The sequence below is a fragment of the Lissotriton helveticus genome, chromosome 2_2 (genome assembly GCF_964261635.1).
Source record: "Lissotriton helveticus chromosome 2_2, aLisHel1.1, whole genome shotgun sequence".
Taxonomy (NCBI): Eukaryota; Metazoa; Chordata; class Amphibia; order Caudata; family Salamandridae; genus Lissotriton; species Lissotriton helveticus.
In genome coordinates this window covers 350726771-350749805 of record NC_136060.1, presented here as the reverse complement: position 1 = coordinate 350749805, position 23035 = coordinate 350726771, and the positions used below count along the sequence as shown (strand labels likewise).

The following is a 23035-nucleotide window of genomic DNA, read 5'->3' as shown; positions in this document are numbered from 1 at the left end:
TAAACATATCTATTTTGTTTGGCAAGGACAAACAGATAGGGGCGACGCGTTTCAAACCCAACCCTTTGTCGGTTTTTCATCAGGACCAAAAAATTCAGATTTTCTGAAAAAATCGACTCCTCTGAAGGCTGACTTATGCAGGTGTACACAACATTGATTAGGCCGCTGTTGCAGTGAAATCAATCCGCAGACTCGTGGTCAGTGGTTTAAACCCTGTGCCGCGTCGTTACATGGACTGGGAGTTTTTCAGACTTAAATCTGAAACTGCTTCTTCTCTCATTACATCTTGCTCACGTATCCTGGCAGTCTCCTTGAACCTCCATTCCGCCGGCAGCTTCCACTATCCCGAGGACGATTGCGGGAAGGATTTGTTACACGTCCGACTGCCAGGAGAAGTGAGCAAGACGCAATGAGAGAAGAAGCAGTTTTAGATTTAAGTCTGAAAAACTCCCGGTCCACGTAACAACGCGGCACAGGGTTTAAACCACTTACCACGAGTCTACGGATTGATTTCACTGCAACGGCGACCTAATCAATGTTGTGTACACCTGCATAAGTCGACTCCAAAATATCGAGGGACAGAATATAGAATGCCTATCTACAAACAGGTATGTACTAAAATATCGATTCCAAAATATAGAAAGTTAAAATATAGTTCACAAAAATATAAATTTTTTTAAATGTATTAAAAATACTATAGAAGTAATTAAATATTAAACACAATTGAATAAAACATAGTTAAAATAATGTAAAAAAGATTAAAATGTAAAAATAATGAATGTGATGTAAACATTTTTTTTAAATATATATTTACTTAATAATATTATAAAATAATTATTCATCCTAATTATAAAATATTTAGAACAATATTAGCATTATATTGACATATATATATAAATAAACATTATTTAGTTATAAAAATAAATAATATATAAAAATTTAAATAATTAAAGTAATCATTTTTATGTTAATTAATATAGAGTGCAACAGTAGTGAAAGCGTTGGATAGTGTCGGGGTAGAAATTACTATTTCCACTCCAGAGAGTGCAACAGTAGGGAAAGTGTTGGATAGCGAAGGGGTAAAAATGACCATTCCCACTCCAATGAGTGCAACAGTAGGGAAAGCGTTGGATAGCGTAGGGGTAACAATGACTATTCCCACTCCAATGAGTGCAACAGTAGGGAAAGCTTTGGATAGCATATGGTTAAAATTACTATTCCCACTCCAGAGAGTGCAACAGTAGGGAAAGCGTTGGATAGTGGGAGGGTAACAATTACTAGTCCCATTCCAGAGAGTGCAACAGTAGGGAAAGTGTTGGATAGCTTAGGGGTAAACATTACTATTCCCACTCCAGAGAGTGCAACAGTAGGGAATGCATTGGATAGCAGGAGGGTAAAAATTACTATTCCCACTCCGGAGAGTGCAACAGTAGGGAAAGCGTTGGATAGTGGGAGAGTAAAAATGACTATTCCCACTCCAGAGAGTGCAACAGTACGGAAAGCGTTGGATAGCGGGAGGGTAAAAATTACTATTCCCACTCCAGAGAGTGCAACAGTAGTGAAAGCGTTAGATAGCTGGAGGGTAAAAATTACTATTTCCACTCCAGAGAGTGCAACAGTGGAGAAAGCGTTGCATAGCGGGAGGGTCAAAATTACTATTCGCACTCCAAAGAGTGCAACAGTAGGGAAAACGTTGGATAGCAGGAGGGTAAAAATTACTATTGCCACTCCAGAGAGTGCAACAGTAGGGAAAGCGTTGGATAGCAGAAGGGTAAAAATTACTATCCCCACTCCAAAGAATGCAACAGTAGGGAAAGCGTTGGATAGCGAGAGGGTAAAAATTACTGTTTCCACTCCAGAGAGTACAACAGTAAGGAAAGAGTTGGATAGCAGAAGGGTAAAAATTACTATTACCACGCCAGAGAGTGCAACAGTAGGAAAAGCGTTGGATAGCGGGAGGGTAAAAATTACTATTCCGACTCCAGAGAGTGCAACAGTAGGGAAAGCGTTGGATAGCGGAAGGGTAAAAATTACTATTCCCACTACAGAGAGTGCAACAGTAGGTAAAGTAATGATTTAATATTTAAATAAGAATAAATGAATTATCAATACCAATTTAAAATTAATTACCAATTACAAAATATTTAATAATTAATCAATTATAAATACCAATAAATGTTAATTATTTAAAATTAATTACCTATTAATAATTAACAACCAGTTAATTTTCAATACCAAAAATGTAATAAAATTAAAAAAATACCTATTAATAAAAAGTAATGACCAATTAATATTTAATTAACAATTAATTATCAATACATATAAATATAAATACATATTTACTTAATTATAAATTACTTCCCACCCTATTCCCTTATAACCCACAACCCACTCCAAAGAATAAATTGAAACAATTAACATAATTATCAATTAATCAATTAATTAAAACTTAATTACCAATTAAATAAAAATAATTACCAATTAATAATTAATCAACAATTAATTATCAATAAATACAAATAAAAATACATATTTACGTAATTACAATTAAAATACTTCCCACCCTATTCCCCTATAAACCAACAACCCGCTACAGAACTAAAACGCAAAATTAAATAAAAAATAATTATTAATTCATAAAAACTAATATTTAATTCACTATAATTAAATTATAAACCCACAACCCGCTATGGAATTAAATTATGCAAAAATTAAATAACATACCATTCATTATTTTTGAAACATTACAAATATAATATATATTTTTAACACATATACTAGCATACATAACACTAAAAAAATCGATATTATGGTAAAACGATATTTTAAATTCGATACTATAGGAATCGATATTTCTTACCTTAATTTCGATATCCTAACAAACTATATTTTGGTCATTCGATATCCTGTCCATTCTATATTCTTTATTCGATATTCTGGGCAGTCGATATGTCTGAATCGATATTTAGGGTGTTCACCGTTTGTGTGAACGACAGAGAATGTGTATCTATGAGTGTGCATCTGTTTATACATCTGGGCATGTGTGTGTAAAAGTGAAAGTGAGTGTGTAGTTGGCAGACGGGAGAATGAGTGCGTTTGAGTGTCAGTGTGTATAAATGAGTCCGACTGAGAGATAATGATAGAGTGAGAGAAAGTGACTGCAAATGAGAGTCAATGAGTGACAATGATAAATAGGAATGAATGTGAACAAGTGTTACAGACTGAAAAGTAGTATGAGTGATAGAGAATACAACTGTGAGTGAGAATGAGTGAGAATAAGTGTGAGTAACAGTGAGTAAGTGAGTGCAAAATAATTAGTGAGAATGGGTTAGTCGGAGTGAGAGACAATAAGTAAGACTGAGTGGGAATGCATGAGTGAGAGGAAGAGTGAGTTCAAGTGAGTGAGTCAGTGAATGAAAACCTATGATTTAGTGAGAGTGAGAGTGAACACATGAGAATTGAGTGAGTGTGAATGAATGGATCAAGTGAGTTTGAATGAATGAGTGAGAGTGATAATGAGTGTAGTGAATGTAAATGAGCATGAGTAGAAATGTGGTGTTATGCTTGGTGCCTGATGTTGACACTGGAATGTCGAAGGTAATTCTCGGCTTTTAGAAGTGAAGCATATGTCAAAATGTATCAGCAATAAGAAATAATTCAAGCCAATATCATAGTTCAATTTCACTATTTGGTCCATCTCAATGAATACAGATGGGCATAAATACTGTTGTTAGTTTAAAGTTTTTTTCATTTACCCTATGATTTATCAATACATTGTAATAATGACAGTTTGTGGAATAAATAATTTAGATTGTCAGTACTGTTCTGTGTTTTGTGCCACTGTACATTTACACAAATGGTAAGCAGCTCCTAGCATATCATATAAGCACCCTAATATAGGTGATATCTAGAACAGACATTTTTCTGTGTTGTGTTGTTACATGACTGTATTAAAAAGCTAAGGACCTTTGTTCTTTATAAAATTAAGTGTTGTTACATGAATCATGCATTTATTATTATGGAACTTCAGTGATTATGGCGCCATTAGTAAGATAGATAGGAAGCCGTTGCATGCCTGAAGACCAGATGGCAAGAGGAGTTGGGACGAGACATATCGGACCGAGTCTGAGAAAGACTGTTGGAATATCCACAGAAGGTCTTCCTCAAAACTTGCATCAAATGTATACTGTTTATTCTTCTCCCCATACATATTTCACCCCCAAGAAGCTTACTGCTATTTACTAGAGAGGAGCCAAACGTTGTCCCACATGTGTATTGGTGGAGCCGGATTTCTGTCATATGACCTGGTCTTGGACACATGTCCAGATATTTTGGACATCAGTTATACAGAGAGAGGCTGGGCTACTGCAGCGGGATATGCCCTGTACTTTGGAGATGTGCTTGCTAAGGTCCTTCCATAGACCTAAACCCAAGAAAGTGAGGAACCGCTCCATTGACCTAGCATTAGTGCTGAATAGACGTCAGATTGCCATGGATTGGAAGTTGGCAGTGGGCCCACTGGGGACTCATTGGAATTCCATTGTTAAGGAATGGGGGCGAGCGGAAGAATTGGCACAGCTGAGAGAAGAAGCAAGAGGAGTAAGGAGACGCCCCATTGCGCACCTCTGGTTAGAGGTGCTGGAAGCCTTAGAGAATGCAGATGGGGGTGCCTTCCTCTGATGCATTGGACTCTGGGGCTGATGATGGGACACAGCGCCCGTTTAACCTAAGTAGCCTCCATGTGTCACGTGCGGGTGGGGAAACACCCAAAGTGGGAATGTGGGCTGTATTATGAATTGACCTACTTCTGAGGAAGTAATCCCAGGTGATTTACGTGTATGTCGCTGTACTGTATGTATGCTAGACTACCGGAGTGGACCTGCTGCACTTGAAGGTGATGATGACCCATTGGTTATTTTGACTCAATGTTCTTTTTGTTTTTTGGTTGTTTGATCACGATTTAAGATATGTTTTGTGAGATACAAAGCCATATATCTTGTACCAAGTTTATCCAGAGATGCTGTATTATGTGACAATCCATTCCAGCAATGTCTTTATTTACATACATGATTAAGTGGTCCAATGTATGATTGTACTTAATATGTAAGGCTGTGGCTGAGAAATCTGCAAAGGCATGGTGTATAAACCTCTCTGCAGAGGTTGCTTGTGTACTATTGAATATGCAAAAACTCAGTAAAATCTTTCTCCCCAAAAAAATGGAACTTCAGTGAATCCAATTATTGTGATGTCATCAGGGTTAAGGGCATGTGAACACTTCCTGTGTAGATTCAGTTTCAAAGGTCATTTGATGTCACTTCCTATTATCTCATTAAGATTAAATCATGTGGGATGTCCCTTTCACTACTCCTAGAATTTTGGTGAATCAACATCCATGTCAGTGACCGTTAGAATTTTGTGTTGACGCTGGTTGAATGTATGTTTTGTATGACTTATGTACTGTTTAATTGTGGGAAATTAGGTTGTTGGTTGAAGGGGGGGTGACCCCCTATTCAAGCAAGAGCCATAATCCCTGTTAGATGAACCCCGAAGGTCACTAAAATAACTTGTGCTGAACCCTCTGGTAGGGTTCAACACAAGTTAGATTGCAAAAGCAGTTAGGCTTAACCAAGAGGCAATGTATAAAGTATTGATGCAGCACACAAACAGTAATAAACTATAAACGCAACACAAGGAAAAACATGGTAGGAAAATAGGGTACATTTTAATAAATTATTGGACACCAAAACAACAAAACTCCGATCAGTAGAACGACAGATATGAATTTTTAAAGTTTAAGGTAAAAAGTAGTGCCTAAAAGATCAAAGCGCCTACCACAGACATCTAGTCATGCGAGAGCGTGTCAAAGTCGCAAAAATGGCAGATTAGAATGGAGCATTACTCAGATAGAAGTGGATTGAGCCCGTCGACGCTTTCCTTCCGACGTTGAATAGATTTTTAAAAAATAATTCTTAGAAGGTAAAGCTCAGCGGGGCATGGATGCAGGAGGTATTCGAGGAAGGAGGATCATTCGAAATGCGTGGGACAATGCAACCGTGAAGATTTCTACATTCGTACTTAGCCGCATATTCAGGCCGACCAGCGATGCACCTTGGGAGGATAGACGAGTGCCAAGGGTTGGATTTTGGCTATCTTGGCACTTCTATGGCCACCACCAAGGACCAGGACTAGAGAGGCACCACCTGAATGGTTAGGACTCATTCAGGCTGGATTCAGGTGCAGGTTCATCATGGATGGAGCCTTGTCTGTTCCTAAGGCCTTGATCAGGAGGCCAGTCAACTAGCACTTGGAATTGCTCTGGTAGTACTGGGTTCAAGTGATGAAACAGGGCTCAAGAAGCAGGGCAGAACTCAGAACCTACCAGGTGCTGCAAAGCAGTCTTTTGAAATACACAACAGGACACTGATGCAGGCAGTTGTCTGAGAGCAAGTGTACAGGTCCAGAAAGTGTACTGAAGAGTGAGTCTGAGGGTCCTATTTTTATTGAAACAAGGAAAGGGAAGAACGGACTGTTATTTATCTAGGTCCAGCATACACGTCCATGACTATAGCTACACAAAAATTGGTATGCAGTTCCTAACTTAAAATGCAGGGTTTCATGTGTTTGTTTTGCAGGGGCTCCATGGCTGGTATGGAGTCATAGAAGTGGGCAGAGTAGACCTCTTCTTTCGCAAAAAGACCATCACACACCCAGCCAGCTAGGTGTCTTGCTTCATCATCGGGTATGCTGCTTATCGGCTCGGTGGTGCAATACCAGATCGGCACCCTTGATGGGGCCTTCTTGGCGGAGATCTTTTTTCCTTTTTGCCAGTCGGTGAGGTGCGTGTGAGGGCCCTAGATCAGTGTAGGTGAAGGAGGAGTGTAAGGAAGTGGGTTAAAATAGGGGAGTGGTCCACTCAGGACAATTTTAATGAACGAACCCCTACCCTAATTAAAAGTTAAGCAAGATGCGTAGCTTCACTCTAGGATGTGGAGTCTATGCGCTTGTGAAAAAAAGGGGGTCAACATGTTTCTTGCCCATTAACTTATTAGATGGCAATTCATCAGGACCAATCTAGATCTACCTACACTGTTTGGTAGTGGTGAACAAGGATATAAAGTGTCTAATTGATCACCATTACAGCACCCTAAAAAGTGGTACCTTGTAGATCATAAAAACACAACCCCATTAGGGTCACAGTTGCACGGCATCAGTACCGGCTCATGTAGACACTCATAAGTAGTGTCGGTTCCGCAAAGGTCTGTACGTTTAGATCCTACCCCCACAAGGCCGGTACGGGTCCTATTTTTATACCTGGGAAGTAGGAGAAGATTCTAGAAAATTCCTTTCGAAGTGCTGGATGTTTTCTGACTCCCCTGGCTCTAAGCTGGTTGCATTACTAATGTCGGAGTGACAAGTCCTTCGTATGAAGACAGGGCACAACTTATCCGGGTGCAAGTGAGAATGTGCCTAGCTTCACACCCTCCCCATCCTGCCAGTTGATGGCTCATCCAGGCAAACCTAATCCCTCTATTGTATGGATTTCTTTGAGGAATAATCAGAGTCCAACTGCCACTTACACCAGGTCATGTGACCCAGTAACAGGCTGCAGGCATCATATAGTTAGGGCAGGAAAATGCCAACTTTCTAGAAGCATTTTCAAAACTGTAACTTAAAATCCAACTTTACCATTAAAGAAGATTTTTAATAGCAGTTTCTCAGACACCAAACATGAAATACGTACCTGTTACGAATCAAAGGTTAGCACTTATTAAATGTAATAAACCAACCCAATGTTATCCCAGGGAAGATGTAGGCCTCACAGCAGTGAAAAACTATTTAAGGAGTTTTTCACTACCAGGACACGTAAACTGTAAAAGTACATGTCCAACATTTTAATTAAAATGCACACTGGCCTAGGGCCTACCTAGGGCCTACTTTAGGGTGTTACTTACATCAAATAAAAAGGATGTTTAGGGCTTGGCCAGGTCGAGTTACCTGTTTAACACTGCATTCAGGCTGCAAAGGCAGGCCTGGGAAATGTTTTAAGAGGCTACTTAAGTGGGTGGCACAATCAGTGCTGCAGACCCGCTTATAGTATTTAATTGATATGCCCTGGGCACATGTAGTGCCACTTTACTAGGGACTTACATGTAAATTAAAGATGCCAATCAGGTGTAGGACAATTTTACCATGTTTAACGGAGAGAGCACAAGCACTTTAGCACTGGTTAGCACTGGTAAAGTGCAGAGTCCTAAGGCCCAAAAAACCAATCCAGCAAAAATAGGAGGGGTGAAGGCAAAAAGTTATAGAGGAACCTGTTGAGAGGGCCTAGTCCAACATTAATCCGTTTGCATGGCAGGACTGGTATAACAAACCAGCCCTGGCAATTATGTCTGACTGGCCCCCGGGGAGGAGGGTGTGATCAAGGGACCACTGCTGCTGTGTATTTGTTACAAGGGGCCGATTTTGCAGAACTGTTGCAAAACCAGCCACAAGTAACAAAAACGCCCCCCACCAGTCGAAAACAGGCCCCACTGTGAAACAATCAGCGGCCGCTATGGCCAGTAGGCCCTGTCGATTTGCAATACTAATATATGTTGTGTACCACCATTAAAAAATCATTATTTTGGGAGAAAGGTGTGTTGTCATCAGACTAACTTATGCCCTTCATGTCTTATCCTCTAACATTCTAGAACCTACCTCTCCTATCCATCCTTACCTCGTCCCCCTCCCATCCCAAAACTTCGCCTTCCTCCTGGTATTTGTTTTGACCTGGTGTTGGTGGTTTTAGGACTCTAAGCGCTTTATCACTGCTATCCAGTGTTAAAGAGCATGTGCTCTCTATGGTAAACGTGGTAAGATTGGTCTACACCTGTTTGGCGTATTTAATTTACCCTTGTAAAGTGGTATCTCATATACCTAGGGCCAGTAAATTAAATGCTACTGGTGGGCTTGCAGCGCTGCTTGCGCCATCCACCAAAGTAGCCTTTCAAACCTGTCTCAGGCCTCTGCCATTGCAGGGCCTGCGCGCGCAGTTTACTGCTGCTGTGACGTGGCACATAAAGTGGGTGCCACGTCTCTGACTCCCCTTTTACTACATATCAGTCACCCCTAAGGTAGGCCCTAGCTAGCCCTATGGGCAGGGTGCACTTTAGGTAAAAGGTAGGACATGTGCCTTAACTGTGTGGCATGTCCTGGTAGTGACAAACAGCCATTTTGGTTTCCCACTACTGTGAGGCTGCCCTCTCATAGTAATGCATTGGGGATTCCCTGATATGTGTTTCAGTGGTAATTCCTAATATGAGAATAGTAGCGTGATCAAGTTTGATATGTTTGGAATAGTGGCGATAAATACTGCGCAACGGTGTGCGCAGATTTATTATCACTATTTTAGAAATGCCACTTTTAGAAGTGGGCATTTCTGTGTGCTATTTGTCTTTGTGCCTGCCTATTGTGTATTGCATATCTGGCTCTGGATGACAGGGGCTGGGGAGGTGCAGTGGCTCCAGAGGGGCTGGGTGAGTCAGCTTAGACTAAATAGGCCGATATGCATTGGGAGTAGTGGGAGGAGTAGCACCTGAACCTGAATAGGACTGTGCTTGCCTTACACAAGGCTGGCTCCGACCCCCTGTGGTGTGTCTGGGGCCAGAGCCTGCACTTACAATAGGGGTGGTGCTGCACATGAAAAGATGTATGCAAGTACCCCCCCCCCCCCAGAACTGGTTTGGACCTAGCGCAGAACCCTGTGCCAGGGGAGAACAAAAACTCTAACTGATATAAGTTTTGGGCTGTGACCCCATGAAAGTTGTTCTTTTTTAGCTTACTTGTTGCTGAAGGACTGCTGGATGCCAGGAGGAACCGCCACAAAGGACTGCCCCTCGGCTGGAGGGCCCTTGGAGCAGGCCTACCTCGGCCCAGCTCTACCCGATGTGCTGACCTGATGTGAGGGGTGATCTGACCTGCAGTTGCTGATCCTATCTGGAGCAAAGGAGGGCCTGGACTGTCATCCTTCATGCTATTTTAGAGGAAAATGTCTGGAACGCTCAAGGGGGCTCCCTCACCAGTTCTGTCACCTACGGGTGAATCGCTTTCATTTTCATCGCCCTGCCGCCCTTGCCGGTGGCTGTCGAGGGATGAGAGAGGGGAGCTGAGATGGGAAAGGTACCCTTCCCCACTCTCCCTAGCAGCCTATCACTGTTTTCTTGCACTGAGAAGCCGGGGCTCTTCTGAGTGGCTCCAGGCTGCAGAGGATCGCGATTCAACGCAGTTGATTTTAACGGCGGGAGTTCCCTGGTGCTGCAGGGCCATGTCGAGACCGGAGGAAGTAGGCGAATGTCAGGCGGAGCCTGACCGTGGGCTGGACCGGCCGGAGGAAGTGCCATCGGAGCGGAAGCCAGGCAACCCTGTGCCTGATTCAAGTCGGGGGTCCTGTAGTGTAGTGCTGAGGAGAGCCCCGCGTGCAGCTAAGACCGAGACAGAGGCTCGCCGGACACCGAGGGAGGACCAGAGCCTTGTTGGCTTCCTGCGACTGCATCTTTCCTGTTTTCCGGTTTTACCTGAGAGAGGAGGTCAATGTCGGGAGCCACTGGGAGCTCCAGAATCCAGCCCGATTGGCCCTGCCAAGGAGAGAAGCCCTGGTGAGTGGGGTTTGCTTAGCACACTGTTGGTACGAGCTTGTTTATAATTCCCTGCAGAGAGAAGCCCCGGTGAGTGGGGCTTACAAAGGCACACTGTTGATGCCTGTTTGGTCACACAGCTGCACTGCCAGATTGCAGGCAGCTGCAACGTTGGGGGCATTGGTGGTCTAGGAAGAGACACATTTGAGTTGCACCCTCGCCCTCATTTTAGCCCAGGCCTGTTGGGGCCCGTACTCTGCTGCGCTGGCAGCCCGGTGGCCAGTTTGAAGACCTCGGGATAGTAGAGCCCTGAATTTGCGGGACAGGGGGCATTGCTGGGAAGCCCAAGACGAGCCCCCGAGGTTAAAGCCAGAAGGCCTGATGGCCGCCCCCTATGTTTAGGTGGGGCCTGAGGTGATATGGTGTAAGGATCACCTATGGTGCAGTGTATGCATAAGAGGCGCATAAGGCGTCATGAACTGATGCATTACTGATGGTCTTTCCTGCCTAATGTGTTTATGCTAAGTGACTCTTGCCGGTAGTTACTGGTTGTTTTCGTTTCACTACAAATGCATTCTAAAAGTGACGACTGTGGTCCGATTGGCCCTGTAAGTGTATATAATCCCATTGAAAGTCTTACTAGCGCCAGGTGGTACAGTGCATATATGTGATTACGTTCTATTGTGTTTTATGACTAATACAAAGGCTATTTTTGATATAACATTGTGTGGAGTTTCTTTTGTGGTGTGCCTAGTGTGCCGCTGCAGTGTGCATGTGTTGCGCAAACGCTTTACACATTACCTCTGAGATAAAGCTGACTACTCTGCCAAGCTAGCAAGGTGGTGAGCAGGGGTTATCTTAAATGTGTAACTCCCTTGCCTTGACTAGAGTGGTGCTTTCTGCATGGCTTAAGCGCTTGCCCTAGCCAACCAGAAATCCCATTTCTAGCAATATCCCAACCCCAAATGACATAAAAATGTCTCATAATAATTATGTGAACTTTACAATATATCGAGCAAACTAACTCATTTTATTTGTGCTCAAGTGTGTTTAATCAATTAAACAGACAAAACTGATATTCAGTAGTGCATTTTAATTCACCATATTAAAGAAGCATATACAAAATAAATGTTTATTGCTAACTTTTATTTTCTCACATCAACCTCTTTTTTCGTACATTGCAATGATGGATCGCTTCACTTACCTCTTTTGAAATACCCCTGCATACCTTCCCCCAGTAGCCGGGCTCTTGTTTGAAGGCAACTATGCTCCACTAATCTTTTTCAACCCATTATCTTTAATACATTATTATTGTTCCTTTGTTCCCATCTCTCTGTTCGGTAATTTCTCTTTAGTAGAGCTATTGTAAATTGTCCATGATATATAATTGATAGAACCATCAGTTTAGATCTTCCTTTTGGAGTTCCCTAAAATAACTTGCCATCTCTGTACATTAGATCGGTAAATATTGTGTTATTTTCAACCTTTGTCACATGAATAAGACTCGCCCACTGCTAGGCCAGTGCTACTCAACTTAAATGTATACAGTGTAATTTCCTCCATTATCCATTGATAAAGTATAAAGTCTTACACATACCAACATGTGGACTCTAATCCTATTCTGGTCATAATTTCTTTTAAATCATTTAACGTAGTTGTCATATAACACCACACCCCCATACACTAATTACAGTTATAATTTACTTTACTCAGTATTCATAAAATGTATAATAATTCGTTGAACTACTTAAGGCACCTAGGGGCACATACATCAAAGAAAAATCCGGTCGCAAACGGGCAAATTGTCAGAATCTGCCCCTTTGCGACCGGTATATTTGCATTTGGGATGCATCATCCCAAATGCAAAAATCACAAATTGTGATTACATTTAAGGAATCCCAAATTGCGATGCCTTCCTTGAATGCAATGCAAGATGGCAATTAAAATAGCGATTTCACTATTAGAGTCTGCTAAATACCGAAAAATTACCCCTTATGGTATTTAGCGAAAACTTAGAAAAATGCACTAAAGTGCATTTTTCAAATTTTCAGGTTACACACACACATGCCCTTGGGGCATGTGTGTCCGCAACATGGGTCCACATATCAATTTCAGGGGTGCAATAGGGGGTCCTTTTGACACCCTTGCACCCTTGAAATTGCATGTGCAATTTGAGAGTACCTAATGGGTACTTGCAAATTGAGCATGCAATTTCCATTCATTCCTTTGGGCCTTTAGGCCCATAGGAAAGAATGGGAAGCCATTCCTTAAGAGTCGCAATTAAGGAATTTCTAGGAATCTCTATTTTTTTAGCAATTCCTAAATGCATAGGCTTTTGCGATTTCCTATTAGCAAATCCTTATTTTTCGCTAATAATGAATCGCAAATGGCATTTTTGATTCATGTGCCAGGTAATCTTATAAGTGAAACCACCATGCATTAACATTAATATTGAAGTTAATAGCATTGGCTCCTGACATCTATTAATTAATTAATACTGTGCTCTCTCAACAGGGAGAGAGCGCCTCTGAGCACAACGATGGGGACCAACAGGTCTTATTCCATAACACAATCGGTTAATCAAAGGTTAATGGCAGAAAGCACCAATCTGTTCATCCAATGTTCAAAATTTATTCAACTGATGTTAAAGTTGCTGATTCATAATTCAATGAGAAAAAGGTATTCAGTAACGTGTCTCCATCATTGAAAGAGTTTTTTAAACAAATGATCACACATCCCGATGCATTTCGGGCCACGCCCTTCTTCAGGGGATTACTCTACAAAAAAATCCAAATGAAACTGTTCAATCACATGTCTATCTGATAACAGGCAAACAAAATGTACATGGTGCTCCTATGTAACCAAAAAAAGGAAGTGACAGAGAAAAATGAACAGCCTAAAAAGAACCCTAACCCGAGTTGCAGGTCCCAAAACGTGCGGGAAGAATAAATAAGAACCGAGTGACATGTGGTTAAAATCATGCGATGTATGTATGTATCTATTAATTAATGTCATCCACACAAACTTTGTTAATTAATTCATCTTGTTCTGCAGTCCAAGCACTCAATGTAGTCTCTATGAGGGGGAGGAGCCACCAGTGTCCTTTAAATGAAGGTTTGATCATGTACAAATTCACCAAAGGCCTCTACTTAAGTCCAATTGACCACCTTCCTTAGGAGTGCTCCTTATATCACCTGCCGATGCAGTTCAACCTTATGAATGGGATATTACTTTTTGAGGTCTTCGTCAGAGCCTTTGGCACTTGTCTACCTGGGCACCCTTTTTCAAAGCTGAAAGTAATTGCCTGTTTAATGCAGATTAGGGATTGATAACACATTGAGAGTCGAAAGAAAAGTAAGTCACCAGACCACGCAACCCAGTAAAAAAGTACAGATTGAGGCACCCACTCTAAAGGAGGATGCTTATTTCAAGGTGTGCTTGAGGTGAATGGAAGGAAAAGAAAGGTACCCGGACTGGCCCTTTGCTACATGATCCATTGGACTCAACTTGGGAAACGGAGCCCTATGATACAAATCGTACATGATGGACCGGCTCGCAGCTACAGAGGCCTGGCCTCACTTAATTAATATAATTAAGGCCGCATGTTGGCCAAGGCATGGAAGTCTAGTGACAACCAACCCATCCTAAACAGGATGGGGTAATCGTTGCAATGATCTGGTGGTGATGTGGTGGGACGTGCCCTGTCCGTGGCGTTCATTGGCAAGGCCAACTGAGGCTTCAATGATGGAAAACCCGTATCCCTCCTCCTCGAAATAAGGTGGAGAGACTGTGAGTTTGAGAGGGCGGGTGTACCACCAATTCATCCCAGTTTACCTGCACTGTCAAACTATAAGTCAGCCTCTAAGTTAAGCTGGACCCTGACCATCGATGTTGGCCTGGCGTCATGCCTATGCTCCAGTGAATTAAAACTAGCATGCTTTAGGTTTTCTTAATCCAATTTTGACCAATTGAGAAGTCATTTTCCTTATTACATTTGTTAAAGACACGTTTTAATACTTTATAAAGTTGTGATGCTGCTTACATAGTAAACATATATTTCTCTGGGAAAAGCTGGTTGCTTTGTACCACAGCTACCAGGAGTTAAGCACAGATGTTCTCATTGAGGTGGTGGTTTGGCTTAGCAAGGCATGACTTTAATAACTGTGTGGGAGACAATACCCAGTCATCCCCTCAGTTATTAATGTATCATCTCACATACCCTGGTAACCATCGTTTTCACGAGTCCACTGCTCTATCTCATGGTTTGTGTGCATGGTGAGGGATTCTTGTGTATAGGTTGTGGACACATTTGTTAACACCTCTTATGTGTCATGCATAGTTCTTGACAGGTGACATCCTTCAGCTTACACATCACATTGTTTCACAACAAAAATGTAATTTCATATTTATGTCAACGTGCTCTTGGGTCAATTTGTTTAGGGGCAGAAAGTGAAATGGATAAATGCATACAGGACATGTGTCATGTGTGAAGAGACTTGCAGGGCTTTTCATTGACCAAGCAGGACATGAGCTGGACCTGAAACAGGAGTAACATCATCACCTGATGATTCAGAGGAGGGCGAATGAGAGGGTTGTACCTTCGTGGTAGAAATAAATGCTCCATAGGCTGGGTTGCTTGGTCTAGCTGAAGCTCTTAGTCTGTCTGTATAAACAGTTCCCAGTAGTGGCAGGAGACCCCTATGCTGTTTGATCTTGTCACCCTCCATAAGCTCCTAATGTAGTTACCCCGACAGCTTCTTCTTCAGCAGGATATTTTGTCCCTGCATCTGGGAGGTATATGATGGCATATGTCTTCAAAGCCTCGTGAATTGTCAAGACTGTCCATTCTGTTGAGGCTTAGTCCAGCCACACTGAATTCTGCATTGAAAAAATATGCAGCAGAACTGTGAGTGCTCCACCCACCTTACATTTCTGGATGTACATATAAAGGGCAAGTGGTAGGTAGCCACATTCTCCAGTGCATACCAATAGCTGCCTAAGGCAGTCAGACAAAGTCAGATATGTCCTGTCAGATAAAGTAGGCGCATGAGGAGAGGATAAAGGTAAGTAAGCACCTGTTGTCTAGGCGAGCTAAGTCGAGTCATCAGTGGTATTATAGGTTTGATGTTTAACCACTTATGGAACCCAGGCCCATATGATATCCATATGAAAAGTATGCACAGCGAGGTTGCCACAGAGGCCTTGGATGTAGTGTTGGGTCCTGTCACCATTACCATTATCTTGTGCCAGGAAAGGAGCAGACTCTCCTATGCATGATCTCAAGCTTGAAGCTATCTATGATAACCGCCTGCATGACATGCAGGTACTCCTCATGAATAGCAAAGCATCACTTTCTGGTTGAGAGGACATGGTGGCCTGGCTATTGCCCCAAAGGTGCTTCAAGGATGGACAAATGGCAACGTTGAGCAGCACCTTACGCACGGTTGTCACATCTAGGCCAATTAGAGCAGGTTTATACAATGCTAGATTGTTACATTTTGTGGGAGCTCAGCCACAGCTCGCACTAACACTGTGACCGTTAGGTATCAATTGTATTCCTACACATGTCCTTTCTGAAATGTCTTTTCCACTTCATGTGCCTAAGCGCCATGCTTCGTGCTCTGTCTGATCACAGTGGAGCAGAAGAAGAAGTGTGTCGGGGGTCTCTATATCTCATACTAAAGTAGGTATATCCCATCGGGTCCCGTATCACGATCATGTGCCTTGGTTCAGCATAGCATGTCTGAGACGTATAAAGTTCAAACATATAACTAGAGATTTCTAGTGATGCAGACAGAACATCAGAAATGATGAGCAGAGAGATTGCCTCTCTCTGTTCACAACTGGGTCAGTCTACAGTTCATGCATTAACTAGGAACATTTTTGAGTTATATGAATGATCTTTAGATGCAAAAAAGAAAATGCGCTCAGTCCTGTGCTTATCCGGCACTGCTTATCATAATACAGCTCGTGGTTTGTCTTGCTGACTTCATAAGTACCTTTTTCATCAGGTATTCAAATTCCTTCTGAAATCATGTGCTGTGCCATGTTCCTTCAGATGTGGGCAGTTTCATTCAGATGTATATTTCTTTTCTTTTTCGGTAATTCATATTACACTACATCATTGTAAGCCTTCTTTACGTACTATAGTGGGCGTGTCCAGAAGTTTTAATCGTATGGGTACATAAATGTACGCATTCATCTTTTTACATGCAATAATATAAACCTTGGATTTTAAATGCATAATTATAAACATTTGAGTAGTAGATGTAAAATTATCAATGTAAAATTTGGGTTATGAATGTCTGCTTTTGTCCGTGTAAAGGTGCGAATGTTTTTGTGACTCCCATGAAATCTTAAAACCTGCAAATCTGTGCGAGGGTGTAATCTAACGCATGTAAAGATTTTCAGTTTAACATGAGATGGTTCCCTTGACGATTCTAAAGTTGTGCCTCAAACTTTCGCTTCTAATCGTAATATCAACAATGCAGATGGTAATTCTGGTATTCTATGTCGTCAGCTAGTCTAAATCAATCAAACCGGCGGTACTTTATGGAATCGAAAACAGACACAGAATCGCGTTAATAGTTCCTGAAACCTTTCTCTGTAATGAAACTCCATTCAGGAGAGTGTCTCTGAGCATACAATGAATTATTCTCACTGTTAATTTTAGTTGTAATAAAGTGCTGCCTTCCTTTCTTGGATGCCTTCCACCACAGAAAGTGTACTTGGAGAATGTTCATGGCACTAAAGACGAATTGCTTCCACAGAGATCTGGCAATCAAATCTAACCGAACTGTCAGTAGTATCCTACTCATATTTTTGTTATGCCTATTACATCCCCTGCTCAGCCAGTGTGCCTATGTGTGTGCTCACGGAATGTTGGAGTGATGATGCATTTGGAATGTTGGGTGCCTGAGAGGTTGGAAGTGACAGTTGAGAATGGGCTGAGCAGCGTGCTGCTCCTGGTGGGGCTGCTTCACAGAGCTTTACTACCTGCTCTACAGAACCTAACAACCTGCTGTACTAGATTTATCCTTCATGTAACTATCTTCAGTAAATCACCTTATTCTACAACTTCCTGCTTGAACCTCCTTACTACACTTTCCTTCAAGACTACATTTCCTAATGCCTGAGCTGTTAGATCCAAGAATGACCTGTTTGTAAGAGGAGACCGAACTGCAGAAGTTTGTTCTGTGCGTTGATTAGTTTTGGTTTATATTCCTTAGTGTATCTTGCACCTTCATTCGGGTGGTGTACTGTTGAAACTACCAAAAGCATCTTGTACTTTGTTATCTCACAAATGAGCTTTGCGCACTTGAACTACACTTGCCGCTAATTATTAGTTATTATTTTGTGGTCTTCGAGTACACTCTCGAGTGTTCCTTCTTTGAAAGGCCACCGTACCCTGTCCTCAATTCAGCACAAATTAATGTATAACGTGTATACTTTTTTTATTTATTCGGTCAAGGCCACACTGTTTAAAGGTGGGTGTCATTTTCAGTGATAGGTTTTATGTCAGCCTCAGTGATAGACCAATGGTCAGTGGTGTGTTATTTGTGAGTTATTAGTTAAGTTTCACATATAGTCACATGATGTTTTCTGAGAATGGTGCCAGCACTTTTTGTTTTTATTACTTTGAAACCCGGGGCTTCTTGGCTCAGGGGGATGCCGTGCATTTTTCTCACTGTTTTATGTCTCCCAAAGTTCTCTTGTTCAGTTTCGTCGTCTCGTGCTACACCGCATTTGGGATTTGGAACCCATGAACTGGAAATGCCATGTCCCCCTTTGTAATGTATTGCGGGAAGTAAGGATCCGAGTCCAGTTATATAGTTTCTTTTTGAGGTTTATTCAAAACATTTCAAAATATAACAGGGAGTAAGAAAAACATAAGTCCTTCTTTCTTTCCTTCTTCTGCTGTGGTATTCATCTTCCTCAGGCTGGTTTTATCAATCCAGGCGAAAGCAAGTGAGAACATAAAAAAAAAGAAAAAGGACACAGGTCAGCGTTATTTTTACGTTGGACCTTGTCAGGGAAAGGGATTGTAAGATGAACACCACAACTGGTCGAGTGGATAAGGAAAAGGATAGTGCCCTCACCAGTGGTAACAGAAGCAATTTACTCTGAGAAGAAAATAGCACTGTGTACACCTCGCACGTCTTTCTTTAATGATGTCTTTCCCCATTTGAAGCACCAGTCCCTTCCCCTACCCACTTCACCTCCTCCCAAGGTCCGGGCACGCAGTTGTGCAAGCTACCCTGCTCCTGGAATGTGGCTGGGCTCAAGGCGAGAGCGATGGCCTCCCAGCTTCCTTCCAACTGATGCTGGTCTGGTATCCATTCTCCTCAGGGTCTGCTCCAGGTCTTCTACTCTGGCAGCTGATCCTGTTTGGCCTTTCTCAGCTGGGATCAGGCTGTTTTCTTCTCTGCCGGACTTTTCTTGTTCCTCCTCCGTCATTTCTCTGGATTCCCTCCTACCTCTAGCACGGGGGTCCTCTCTTGCAATTCGCATTCCAATTTTGAACGTCCACCAGGGGTGGAACTAATGTTTATGTCCTTAGGCATCGGCCCGGAAACAGTGAGGATTTAAAGGGGCCATAGCACACATTGTCAGGGTCATCTTGGGATGAGCAGGGTTCCTCGTCTCCCTTGAAAGCTGGCTGGAAACAAAGAAGAGGTTTGTGTAAATAAGGTATAGCCCACTTACGTCATCTGGGTTTGATGAATGTGGTTCCTGACATATCCCTCCCCTAGATTCCTCCTGTTTGGGGACAAAAGGTATTCGAGACAAGAAGTCTGCATTAGCATTGTCAATGCCCTTCCTATACTGTACCTAAAAAACAAAGGGCTGTAAGGACAGAAACCACCAAAACACTTGAGGATTGTTACTCTTGTTCCGGCTCATCCATGTCAAAGGGGCGAGATCCGTATGTAGTATAAAGGCTTTCCTACCAGGTAATACCTACGCTTCTCAATCTCCCATTTAATGGCTAAACATTCTTTTTCTATGACTGGATAATTTTGTTTTCTCAGAAATAGTTTTTGGCTGATGAATAAAATAGAAAGTTCTAGATCTTCTGGTGACATCTGTGAAAGTGCCGCCCCTACACTCACCTCTGAGGCATCAATTTGTAGGATAAATGGTTTACCAAAGTCTGGGGAAGTCGAAAGGACTACTGGTGATAGCTTTTTTAAGAAGGCGGAACGCTTCTTGTACCTTGTCAGAGGGATTCAAGAAGTCTTTCTTTGGTGCATCATGTTTCAGAAGATCTGTAATAGGCCCTGCGATCTCAGAATACTTGGGTATAAAACATCTATAGTATCCTAAAATTCCTAGGAATGCTCTCACCTCTCTCTTAGGATTGGTAAAAGGGATGTCTACAATCGCCTTAATTTTCTCTTCTTGGGATTCTATAACTCGTTTACCTAGGTATATCACTTTTTGAAACCCCATTTTAGACTACTTTGCATTCACATGTTAGTTACTCGTGGAATATTCGATGACAGTGTAAGAGATGTTGGTCCCCGGAAGGACTAAAGATAACAATGTCATCAAGATATGCTGAGGAGTATGCTGATAAGTCCGGAATATGTGATTCATTAGTCTTTGGAAGGTGTCGGGTGGCCCATGAAGACTAATTGGAAGGATCGTAAATTCATATAGCACATCTGGGGTGGAAAAACACCTCTCTTGGTCTTTTTACACGTAGTGGAACCTGGCAATATCCCTTAGTTAAATCAAGGGTAGATATGTATTGGGCGCCACCAAATTTCTCTGTGAGTTCATCTATTCTTGGCAAGGGATAGGCATCAAATTTTGAAACAGCCTTTACTGCCCGAAAGTATATACAAAATCGGATTGGTCCATCTGGTTTTGGGACCAATACGATCGGGGAGGACCAGTTGCTTTGAGAGGGTTTTATGACCCCCATCCGTATAAATAATGTTTATCTCCAAAGCAATTGCTTGTCTCAGTGCGGCCTCTATCCTGTATGGCTTTTGTTTCACTACCTTTCCTGGAGGGGTTTCAATAGAGTGCTCCACCAGGAAAGTCCTCCCGGGTAGATAGGAGAACAACAAAGAGAAGGGTTCTAGTACATTCAACAGAGTGGATTTCTGTTCTGTGGTTAGGGTCTCATTTAAAACCAAGTTCTCTAGGGTACAAGGGTTTGCAATGGGAGTTTAGGTGAGTTGGTTCGTCTTCGGTAAGGGGCCTAACCATTTCTTTAAGAGATTGATGTGATAATTTAGTTGTGTTTGGGAGGAGATTTGAAGTATGTAGGTTGTTTTCCCTATTTTTGCAAAAACTTTATATGGTCCTTTCCACTCTGATTTGACCTTGGTTGTGGATGTGGGTTGGAGTATTAGGACCTAGTTGTTAACTTGCAAACTTCTCCACTTTTTTCCTTTGTCATAGAACGTTTGTTGCCTCTTTTGACTTTTTTGGAGATTGGAATGAGCTAGGTCCCTCAGTTTTCCTATCCAGGCTTTGAGCTGTTTGGTATAGTCTAAGAGTTCACTTGCTTCTTCTTCTCCCTTTTCCCCATACCTTTTTGGTCATTTCTAAGAGAGTTCTAGGCTGTCTTCCATATAACAACTTGAAGAAGGAACAGCCTAGACTACTTTGGACCTGTCCTCTGATAATAAACTGGGCCAGGGGAAAGAGTCAGTCCCAATTTTCTCCAGTGAGCATCTTCTTCAGGGTCAGTTTGAGGGTTCCATTGTACCTTTCATCTAGCCCATCCGCCAGGGGGTGATAGATGAACGTCTTGATATGAAAGAGATTTAGTATATTACAGGCCTGTGCCATGTGTCGGGAGACAAAAGGAGAGTCCTGGTCAGCAAAAATCTGAATCCAGCCTACCCTGGAGAAGTATTCAACTAATTTGATGGCTAATTTTGGCGTATTAGGTGTTCTAAGTGGGAAGGCCTCAGGAAAGCGGTTGGGTAATCCACCAACAAGACGATGTATTGGTACCCTTTGCTAGATTTGGGAAAGGGACCAATCAGGTCCTTGCCAATGTGCTCAAAGGGGTTTCTTATGATTGGTAGGGGTTGGAGAGGCATTGGGTTGGTCTATAGGGATTCTTCATCTGGTACACCTCACACTCCTTAGAGTATTTTTTTATATGGGCAAAGATGCCCGGCCAGTAGGAATAGCGCAATATGTTCTGTGTGGTCTTAAGGGCTCCTGAATGTCTGGCTAGGAGGTTGGAATGGGCAAAGAACATTACTTGATTCTGAAAAATCCTGGGCACCCGTAGTTGAGGATGTTAGTCCGTCATTCACATTCTATAAAGTAGCCCATTTCGCACAAAGAAGTGTGGATACTTCAGAGGAGAGGTTGGTTGGGATTGCATGCTTCCTGCCATGCGGTTTGAAGTGAGGCATCATTGGCTTGGGCTAGTCTGAAGTTCCTGTCCAGCTGCCAGGGTTCTTGAGTAATAACAGTGGATGGGGTCAATTCTCCTTGAGTACATCTTTCCTTTCCTTTTCTTATGTAACCCAAGAAAAGTGTCAAGAAGTTGGGATTATCTGTCACTAATATGAGGTCTTCTCTGAGGTTTTTTAGGACTCCCAAGGTTACTATGGACCTAGGACCGTCTTGGGGTTACACGGGAACCGGAACTACAGGATAGGTTTGGACATCTTCGTGTACGCACCTTATGTGAACCTGTTTTCTGGGGAGTATCTATGTGGAATAGACCAGGTATCTCTGGATAACGGATTGGCAACAACCCGAATCTAATGTGGCAGTCACCAAGTACTGTTTATCTGTACACTTACATAAAAGCAGGCACCTAGTTTCTCTGTGTATAGAAGGAATTGGTGAATGTAGCTGACATCCATAGCCTCCTCACTGGTTTTCTTATATGGGGAATGTTCTGACGATGTGACCCAATTCGCCGCAGTCAAAACATTGTGGGCCGCGATAAGGAGGATTCTCAGGTTTGTATTTGCGGAGCTTTAGGGGTTTGATATGAGATCATACAGTCTTCTTTTGTCCCTGGTTGCTATGCGCAGGCTTCTCCATGTCCCAGGAGAAACACGAGGTTGGGTGTGCGCAAAGGATGTGGCCATCTCGACAAACTGTTCAGCCGTGATGTGAGGGTGTTGTATTAACCACCTTTGAGTAGGGAATGGGAGGGCTTCTAGAAACTGTTCTAAGTAAATCAGGTTCATAATTTCTTCTTTAGAATTCTCCATTGGCCTCAACTATTTGTCAGCGGCCATTTTCAACTTAAAAAATAGTGTCTTAGGGTTGTATCCAGGAGTCCCTTTCTCCTTTTGATACCTAACCCTATAGGATTTGGCATCCATTCCGAGGTGGTCTACTATAATGTTTTTAATCTCTTCATATGGAGTATTCCTAGGCGTTGGCAACTTAGTAGGCTGCTTGTGCTTCCCCAATCTGGAGAG

The 23035-nt window shown here is 42.3% G+C and overlaps 1 protein-coding gene across 1 annotated transcript in view; it reads left to right on the top strand.

Annotated features, from left to right (window-relative positions):
* ABLIM2 (actin binding LIM protein family member 2) overlaps positions 1-23035 on the top strand; it is a 797090-nt gene that overhangs the window by 158710 nt on the left and 615345 nt on the right. The gene's annotated exons all lie outside the window — the stretch shown is intronic.